This window comes from Miscanthus floridulus, chromosome 15 (genome assembly GCF_019320115.1).
Source record: "Miscanthus floridulus cultivar M001 chromosome 15, ASM1932011v1, whole genome shotgun sequence".
NCBI lineage: Eukaryota > Viridiplantae > Streptophyta > Magnoliopsida > Poales > Poaceae > Miscanthus > Miscanthus floridulus.
The window spans coordinates 78,812,855-78,823,171 of NC_089594.1; positions in this window are offsets into that span (position 1 = coordinate 78,812,855).

The window sequence follows — 10,317 nt, forward strand, 5'->3', positions numbered from 1 at the left end:
CCCGGTCAGTTGATTTCTACGTACGTACGTTCAAAACACTGATAGAATTATTACTGCCAAATAAAGTGAACCAACGAAATTCTGCATCTTGTCAGGTATATACCTTGCCGATTTATGCGGTACGCATCTATCGTCGCCGAATCTCACGGCAACAATAGGCAAAACGTTCCATTCGATGGAGGGCCGATCATTGTTGAGTTTGTCGAGACCGGCAAACAGCTCGTTGATATTCTCGTCAAGTCACTCGGGCGCCTGCGGTTTATGGAGCTGAGGAAGATGATTGGCATGGAAGAGGTAAAGGCTTTGGGTTAGCAGCCGGATTAGGAAAAAAATTGTAAGACATAATCTGATGCTGATCTCTCTCTCTTCGATTGCTGCACAACAGATTTGGCTATAGGTCATTCTCTGCTGTCCTAGTTGCTATAGCAGTAAGGCAATAGGCCACCACTAGTACATTAGTTGATAGCTAATACATCAGCCATGTCTTGGTAGTGGGCTGAGGTAGGAATTGTACTGCTAGTACTAGAAGTAGTTATGGCTGTACTTAGTCATTCTCATGTGTACCTTATAGTTGGTACATGAGTTATATATATTCTACCACTATACAATAGAAAAAGGCAGTTCAGTTACCACGAACCAAAAGAGCATAGCTCCGGCTATACCTGTCGTTGGGCAGGGTTCGGAGAATTTCAGGCTTCACCAAATCCAAACCCAGCCAGCTGATCCCCATTCCCCACCCTCCCCAATTGCCCAAACCCGATGGATAATGGGGAAGCCAATGGATAAGCTCCATTGAACTGCTAAAGGCTGATCACCGCCCGCTGAACTACTGAAGGTTGGGCACCGCCGCCGTGCAAAGAACGCGTCGTGCAGCCCCGGATGCCTGGATCGACGAGCAGACAAGCTTATGTATGGACTACGGAGTCGAAACGTTGCAGCTGGCCTTGATCACCGTCCTCCACATGCCGTCGCTCCCGTCCTTGGCCGCCACCAGGTCCGGGACGGGGACACCTGCTGTTGCAGCCGCCTCTGGTCCGCCGCCGACACCCACGACGGGAACCCACTCCCGACATGTCCGTACCCTTCCAGCGGCGTTGCCTCTCCACCAGCCCCACCTCAGCACCGACAGCACGGTCTGGACCCCCGCCACGGACTCGGACTCGGACTCGGACTCCACGGTGCCGCCGGTGTGGTTCCCCGCAGACTACTCGGCCGCCCTTGTGCCCAGCTGCACTAGCGTGTGCCCCAGCAGCTCCACGCAGTCGGCAGCAGCGCACCCACAGTGCCCCCGCCCCCGGGCGGCGGAGGTTCGCGGAGCAATTGGACACGGACGCCGCGCGCACCACCATGGCCGAGATCACGGGTTAAACGGATGACACCCTCCCCATCAGCTTGTTCGTTTGGCTGTGACTTGTCGTAAACGATCGTAAATTTTCAACCGGAACAGTATTTTTCTCTCACACAAACCAGCCAGCAGTACTTCTTATTAGTGGATAATACCCATAATCTACCCGTTTCTAATGGGTAAAATAATTTTTCCCCATACCCTACCCATTTGATGTGGATGTGGACTTTGAGATGGGTATTGGATGCCCAGCGACAAGTATAGCTCTGGCCTTAACCACTTCTTCTACATTTAGCCATAGTGAGTAAGCCTGTATTGTTAAGTTTACTGCTTATCCATGCAGGGGATCGAGGGACCAACAAGATGCGCGCTCTGCACCTACCACACACTCAGCACCGTCGTCTCCATGCCCAACAGCTCGATTGGTATGTTCTCACCAATTTAGTTCATCGCTTGTCCATAGTCCTGAACTCCTGATGTCTCCATGCAGCTGTCCATGGTCGTCGTTGGCGAGCTCCTCCGTGCTCTGGTGGAGGTGAGACGCTCGCGAGATCTAGCCTCTCTTTCTTCAGAGACAACGCCAAGCTTGCCATGCCAGGATCTCCACTCACGAATATAGGTGTTGTAGCACAGATGCACACCACCTGTTCGACGGAAAGCTGCCTCAGAGGTATGCATCTGTTCATGGCCGAAAAAAACTCTTAAATAACATGTCTAATAACATCACAAAAATAGATTACAGTTAAAATGCTAAAAGATGACTTTATGCTTTATAGAAAGTCATTTAGTAATGATGGCCTGAATTGAAGATTCTATATAATCAACGATGCAACCAACTTTTCAGATAATAACTACTCAGAACTTTATTGTCTCAATTTACCTGCAAGCAGTTTATATGCAGGCATAGATCAATTCCTTTTGGTATGTCCAAAATTATCCTTTTACTTGTTGAAAAACTGTATTACATATGAATTGGTATGCCTTTTTATTCAATACCTTTTTATTGTCAAACTGTAGCATTTCACAAAGGAGATTACGTTGAACCAAGAAAGATGGCAACTACACAGGAAATATCAGTATTTCATAGTCACTGCAAGATTAAAATAGCTTCAACAGATTAGGCTTTTCCTTAAGGATTCATAATTTAATTTCTAACCATGATTACCAGTTTGCAATTTTATATAATATAATGCTATAATGGTTAATCCCTAGGGCTGGGGTTCATAGTTTCATTTCTAACCATGATATAATTTCGTTTCTTCGTGCAGCAATGTCAAGATCATTAGTATCTCACAGGCACTAACCCAGTGTTCAGAAGGTCTTACTGTAGTTTAGTAATTCTTTCTCAATGTTTTTTTTCCCATTTGTGTGAACCGGGGTAATCAGCACGACAACTCTTCTGGAAAAGCTGAGATGGTGAATACATTACCGTCGATGTTTACAATATTTGTTTGAAACTGACATGTACTCATGTAGTGTGTGTATGTACTTAACAACGAAGAAATTTCATTAATGAGATAACTGGTAAACTAACACATGGTTTCTGCAGTGTTGTTGATTGGATCTTCACCATGTGTCTTTTGCCTCAAGTGGTTCTCTAAGCCTAACTTGAAATTGCACTTGAATTGGTAGAAGAGGCACACTTCAATTGGACGCCACTTCTCCTTTTCTGGTTCTACGTGGCTGCCATTGCCTCAGTTTCTTCTTCAGACAATTGATTCATAGTTTGGATGGTAGGGCGCCGTGAAGCGCGCAAAAATTTCTAGATTTGAGACGCATGGACCTTCTGCTAGTAGCTGTTTGGTAGCAATGGCTTCAGCAAACTTGATATGAATAATATTGTGATCCATCTGACCATGTTTTTGGACAAAAAAAAGTAAATATGGTTCTGCAAGAGAATGTGATACAGCATTTAAAATAACGAAAAAGGCAAGGATTTGTTACATAGGCAATTTGATGTACACGAAATGTTCTTGTTTTTGAGAAAAGATAGATTAACTCCTCTATGCCGGCTATCTTGAGGGAAATGTATTAGCTGCAGTGTGAAGGTACAACTATATACAAGAGACTATTCGTTCAGCGAGCCGGGTCATTGTGTGAAGGCAAGGATTTGGAGGTCATTGTGTTAGACATTTTCATTAAGAATGAATGTGAAAGCAATAATATATTTTTTTGTATTTTTTTTCATTTCTCTTTCCCCTTATTTTTGTGAGGCTATGAGCCGCCAATGAGCCAACTTCAGTATAATTTAATCTAATTTTTAGTTCGAACTAGTAACTAGCTCTAGCTAATCTACAGAGGCTCTAATATGATCCACTAGCCGGGTCAATAATTGGATACAAAAGGATGAGCTGCGCATGCATGCGCTTAGTATAAAAAAGGAAGGTATAGGGCCTATTGTGCACAAGAGCTGTTTTTGCCGAACACATTTTTTTCAAAACAGTTTTATAGAAGAAGCTATTTTTTCTCTTCTCACAAAGAAATGGGTTGGGATGAAGCTAAAAAAAAAAATAGCTTATACCAGCTTCACCTACCACTTTGTGGGCCCTACCAGGTGTGAAGACGTGGTTTGCCCCAGGAGCATGGCGTCGCTCGACAGTACCGCACCGTGCGAGTAGGCATGCGGACGCCAGGGCTCGCCGCCACCGGGGCAAGCGTGCGGCCTCTGGGGCTCGCCGCCATCGGGGCAGGCGCGCGACCACAGGTGCTCACGGCCGCCTGGGCTGGCGCGCGGGCCGCCGGGGTGTTGTGGGCGCTGGCACGAGACGCCGCCAAGGCGCTGGCACTGCCATGAAGCTAGGACGCATCGGGTGCGCCGCCGTCGGGACCAGCCTGCCAAGGTAACACGACCGCTGGGGGAGAAGAAGGACGCGAGCAGGCGCGGCTGCCGGCGGCCTGCGCATAGGTTACGTCATTGGAACTAGGGGGCATGGGGCTAGGCCCTGGGGGCATGGCCGCCCGGGTTCGCGGCGTCAGGGCAGGGGCACCGTGGCACGGCCGCCGGGGCTCGTGAGAGCCGCCTGGATGAGCGGCACGGTCGCCTCCATGGGGTCATGCGAGGACGCGACCGAGCGACCCGTGAGGAAGATAGAGATGCCCGTGAGGAGTTGAGGGAAAAATAGAAGGAAAAAATCTAAGGGCACTATGGTAATTTTACTCTTGTTGTCCATCATATGATGCTGTTTTGTCAAATAGGAAGAGAAAAACAGATCAGCTTCAGCAAATAATTCTTGTCGAGTTGTTCCAGTCGGCTTGTTCCTGACGGTTGCTCGTTAGGAATGTGATTCCTGTCGGTTTTGAGGCCTCACCTGACGGTTTTTGGCTGTCAGCAAAAATCTCTGCTCTGGTAGTGTATGAAGATGTTTTTTCAAAAATCAACTTCACCGGTGCAGCTGAACTGTGTGGGCCATAATAGTCTCTTTGTGCCATATGACCAAAGCCGTATAGAAAACGTGTCCCGCGTGGTGACCGTCCTACAGGGCAGTTGACTCGTTGACGGACGTAGTGGATCTAGGTTTTTTTTTTTCAGCTCCAGCTCAGCTCCAGCACCGAAGCCCAAGGAGCCGCACAAAACAACCAAAGTTGGAGAAGTGCTTTTGCACCCATAGAAGTGGAGCCGGAGACGTTTTGCACGTATGGAGACGGAGTTGATTTTTCGGGCTCTGGCTAAGTGCTTCGGTTCTGTTGGCAGAGTTGCTGCAAAGAGGCTCCTAGTGTGCCGGCTTGCCTATTCGTCTTTGCCTGGCATCCGCACTAGTACACCGCTCGTCGACCACCTTACTATCACCAGAATCTCAGGGGTTCTCCTCCCTCATCTCGGTTCCTTTCCTGCTTTGAGGCAGCAAGCAAATAACAGGGGATTGCTAGCCCTGCTGCATGCCCTGGCACCGGTGATGTGTTACAAATATCAGCGATGGGTTGGAGGTCGAAGACAGGAGTAGTTTGGACATTCAGCATGTTCGCTTGTTATTTCAACTAGTCCAAACCAGTCAGCCAACAGTGTTTTTCTCTCACAATAAACCAGCCCTAACCAGCCCAGAAACCAACCAGCGAACAGACCGATTTACCTATCTTCTCTCTCCCTAAAACTAGAGAAATGAATAAAATAATTAGCGCGGTGTCTTTTGACAAATAATCACTAATTTACGGTGTTTTTGGGCAAATTCTCGATTGGTCTGTCGTTGTGATCTTGCCAATTACATATTTTTTTAGGTGTCTCTTAGCAAAATTTGTCTAAACTTATTTAGAGATATAAATATTGTTAATATTTTTTATAAATCTAGTTAAATTTAAGAAAGATGGACTCGCACAAATAAAATAGCGTTTTGGTACCGAACGAGTACAATGAAAACAGGCGGCTGCCCGACAATACGCTGACATGGTCACTTGAATAATCGCTTCACGAAGTTCGTGTTAGCTGTGGGGTGCGTGGTGACGTACTTGCTGAGCATGTGCTGGCATGATGTACTCTCGGTAGTCGACATGAATGGTCGTCGTCTTTATCGCTTTCTTTGTGTCGTGTCGCGATTCGTTTAAAAAAGCTCCACGGCAGTTGTATATTGTAAGGGTTCAGAGCTGTGCATGCATCTGCATTCTTCAATCCGCACTGTTCACAAATCCGCACTGTTCACAAGTGCACACATGAAGCACCTCTACTAGCTCGTGCCCAGTGCTGCGGCGGTGTCCACCCTGACACTGCGTTTGCTGGACGTTTATGTCTCCTAGCTAGCTTTTGTTTGACATAATTAAAACACATCTTTTTCAAACTAACAGAGTTTTTCTCACAATTTTCATGGCCATACTCCGTTCTGTTCGTTTGGGTTTGGTTGACTGATAAGTTATGACTGAAAGTACTATTAGTTGATTTGATGTGAGAAAAAAATATTGTTCGTTGACTGAAAAAATATGACTTATAAGCTAAATAAACCCAAACAAATTGGCCTCTCAGTTCTCAGGAGAGCAAGTGAACACTGGAAACTCTGTCGATGCCACATGGTGACCGTACGTACTTCAGTTGACGCAATGGATGACGATGTATTGGTGTGGCTGTTTACATTTGGCCTGTTCGCTGGATGGTTTTTGGGCTGATAAGCTCGGCTGATGCTGATTTATTGTGAGATAAAAACACTATTGACTGGCTGATAAGCCCTGGCTGAAACCAACGAGCGAACAGGCTAATTATTCGCTAATCGGCTCTGCACATTTTTATCTAGAAGCTGATATATTATATGTCATATTTAGAGTCAATTTGGCACAACTTCTTATAGCTCTGGCTTCTCCTGCACCGGCAACTATAGCAGCATTGTTTTTTTTTTCTCCCACGGTGAAATGAACCAGAAGTCAGAGTTAAAAGGAGTCTAACCAAACAAGGTCTTAGTTGAGTGATTTTGAAAGCTCTCACATGTTTCTGACTACTTTAAGATATTATTATAATTGCAAAGGAGGGTATCTTTTTGAACAATAGAATGTGTTCATAGGCTATTGTCGTTAATGATTATTAGGGTGTACCACTTGACCTTTTTCAATAAAAGAAGTTTGTATTAGTTTCAAGATAATATAATCCATCTTGAAAGCACTCTTGACCTTTCCATATATTAGGATACAAACGGCCGGATGAAAGAGCAATAGTACATATACTCTGTCGGAAATAATAGTAATTTAGTGACGCACAAATTAATTCCAATAATAAAGAAAAGAACGACAACAACATGTATCATAGATGTGTGATTTAACACCAGCACTACTACGATCCTAGACAAACTCAAAATTCCCTAGTGCTAGTAACATGAGGAATAATAGAACGAACAACAAAGAAATTGTAGATATCCTTACAGTGGGGTTGTCGACGCTAGCTAGAGAGATAGCGCAAACTCAAATTTCCCTAGTGCTAGTAACATGAGGAATAATAGAACGAACAACAAAGAAATTGTAGACATCCTTACAGTGGGGTTGTCGACGCTAGAGAGATAGCGCAAAAGTAGACGAAGCAGACCGTTGAAGCAGATCCACGGACACCGGCGTAGAGGAAAGAAGACGTCCGGCGAGCAGTCGCTTCCCAAAAAGCTGATACGGCCCCTCCCTACCCCGTGAGGGACGTGAGGGAACATAGGCTTCAAGCCCACTGCCCCCACCGCTTTAACTAGTTGGAGACAACTCAGCTATTTAAATTAGTCTCACTCCTCCTAGCGTAGTAATGTGGGACTAAAGTCCCCCACCAGACCATGCATGTGTAAGTGGGCCGTTGGATTTATTTGGAATTATTATTTGGGCCAGCCCAAATCTTGTAACATACTCCCTCCGTCCACAAAAGAATGTAATTCTCACATTCCGTGGAGTCAAAGAGTTTAAACTTTGACTAAAATTATATGAAAAAGTACTAACACCCATGAGACAAAATAAATACTATTAGATTAGTTATAGAGTATATTTTCATAATAAATTTATTTAGAGACATAAATATTAATACTATAATATAAACTTGGTCAAACTTGAGCTAATTTGACCGGTACGATTTCCATAATTGCATTCTTTCCTGGACGGAGGGGGTACTCTAATAGTTATCACTCCGAACACTGGGTAGCTAGATTAGAAACGATGTGTTTTAACTATATACCCTACAAAAGTTAGGAAACATAAATGTGCAGATCAGATCATGGCCGTGTACATCCTGATATGGAAAGGTCAAGTGAGCGCTAGAATTCAACCCTATTTACTTTTGGAAAAATGAAATTTGTTTCAATTTTAAAACCTAGCTTGCCTCCTTTAAAACAACATGTCGTGCAAAACTTTAATTTGGAAAAGCTCAGGCTGAGATTTTGAAATAGAAGTAGGTGTGAGAAGGTTTTGGTCTATTAATTACACATGCAACACAAAATTACACAAACATTTTAAATAGTTCAAATTTTTGCATTACATAAACTAGAAATGTTACGTAACCCTTCCTCTCTAACTCCGGCTCGCTTCAATGACAAGGAGAAGATGGGGATTTGTACATGATGGGCCCACCATGTGGTTGGAAGCGTGTGTCACGATGCGCGCACAACAAAGAAGAATAATGCCGGGTCTAGTCACCGCCTCCGACCGGCAAGCTACGAGCTACTTCAAAGAGCTCTCCTTCGCCTCCAAATGCTGGCTCACGCTATCAGTCTTCGTAGGCGATCGATCCTAGTGCCCTTGCATTGTCCATGTGCTCTCTCAGTGCTCCACACGAGTCCGTGTCATCGTGCTCTGAAAGGCTGCGCAGTCTTTCTCCTACAGAATATGGTATTTCTCTATTTATTTTTAAGCATGGACGTGCTTAACAAGTTATCATCAAACGTGCTTGCTCAGAAAAAAAAAGGAGAAGACCAATAAATAATAAAAAATGTTGTAATAAATAGTTTTTTTAAGAATTTGTAGTTATAAATAGTTGGGTCAACCCATCCTATCCATTGGGTTAATAGATTTCAGTTCTATGGTCCTATTTTCAATTTTAGTACCGATCTTGCAACCCATTAACCTTAACTGGGCCCATTCCAATGTAAATTACTAGAGAGAAGTACCCCGGTTTTTGTTGATTTGGGACATAAGTTAATGCATATTGAATCCTTGTAGTTCCTTTTGTTCTATTTCTTTTTTTTTTTTGGGAATTTCTTTTGTTCTATTTCACTATTATCATAGAAGTCGAACTACAGGAGGATGCTTAAGTGCTCATTAAACATGTTTTTGTCGGAATTTTAATGATCATTCATCGATGTTTTTTCTATGGTCTTGAGAGAGAGGGGCCACGAGAGTACACGCGGGGTCACCAACTCACTGATGGTGTGTCGATGCCACATGGTGATCTGACAATAGCACGCTATGTGCGCAATAATTCTAACGCGTACGCTTGGCACCTTTCTTATCTCCCAAAATATTATTATTATTCACACAATATCAAAGTCAATTTATCAAATTTTAATCAAGATTATAAAAACATATATTAACATCTACGAAAATGAACGAACCCACCACCAAAACATTTTATGGTAGAGTCAACAAAACTAGATGATCATGTAGACGTTAGTATACTATTATTTTAATTAGTCAAACGTTAAGATTTAAACATCGCTATATTTTCAGTGGCCAAGCATCTCTGGTGACTTCACAAATATTGAGATCTATAAGTTATGTTTTTCAGATATGCTCATAGAGGTGGGGATGTGCACGGCTTATCTATGTGATTATTTTGAAAAAAAAGCTTGATAAATTTAACTAGCCAAAATTGACTGTCATTTTTGAATTAACGAAACAATAGAACTTCTGGTATGAACGGTTCTTAGGCCATGTTTAGTTTCTAAAATTTTTTGCCTCCTACAGTAAAAGAGCATGTTTGGACAGTTGTATGGAGTACTAAATGTAGACGAAAAAAAAACTAATTGCACAGTTCTCGGCAAAATCGCGAGACGAATCTTTTACGCCTAATTAGTCCATGAAAAGTCTTAAGTGCTACAGTAACCAACATGTGCTAATGCCCGATTAATTAGTATCATTAGATTCGTCTCGCAGTTTCCTTATGGGTTCTGTAATTTATTTTTTTTATTAGTATCCAAAAACCCCTCCTGACATCCTTCCGACACATCCGATGTGACACCCAAAAATTTTCACCTCCCTAACTAAACACACCCTTATTATACTCCCTCCGTCTACAAAAGAATAGTGCACAAACTTGCAGCGTTGCTGCTGCTGATGTTGCAGCTGCTGCCAAAGTGCACAAACAATACAAAGCACAGTAGCAAACAGCAAATAGCTGCCGCTGCAGCCCAGGAAAAAGTGCAGCCGAACACACCTAATTAATTGACACTTTGACTAAAATTATATAAAAAAATTAGTTTGCACTTGGACTAAATTTATATAAAAAGATACTAACATTAATGATAAAAAATAAATAAAATTAGATTCGTTATATTATAAAATATATTTTTATAATAAATTTATTTAGACACATAAATGTT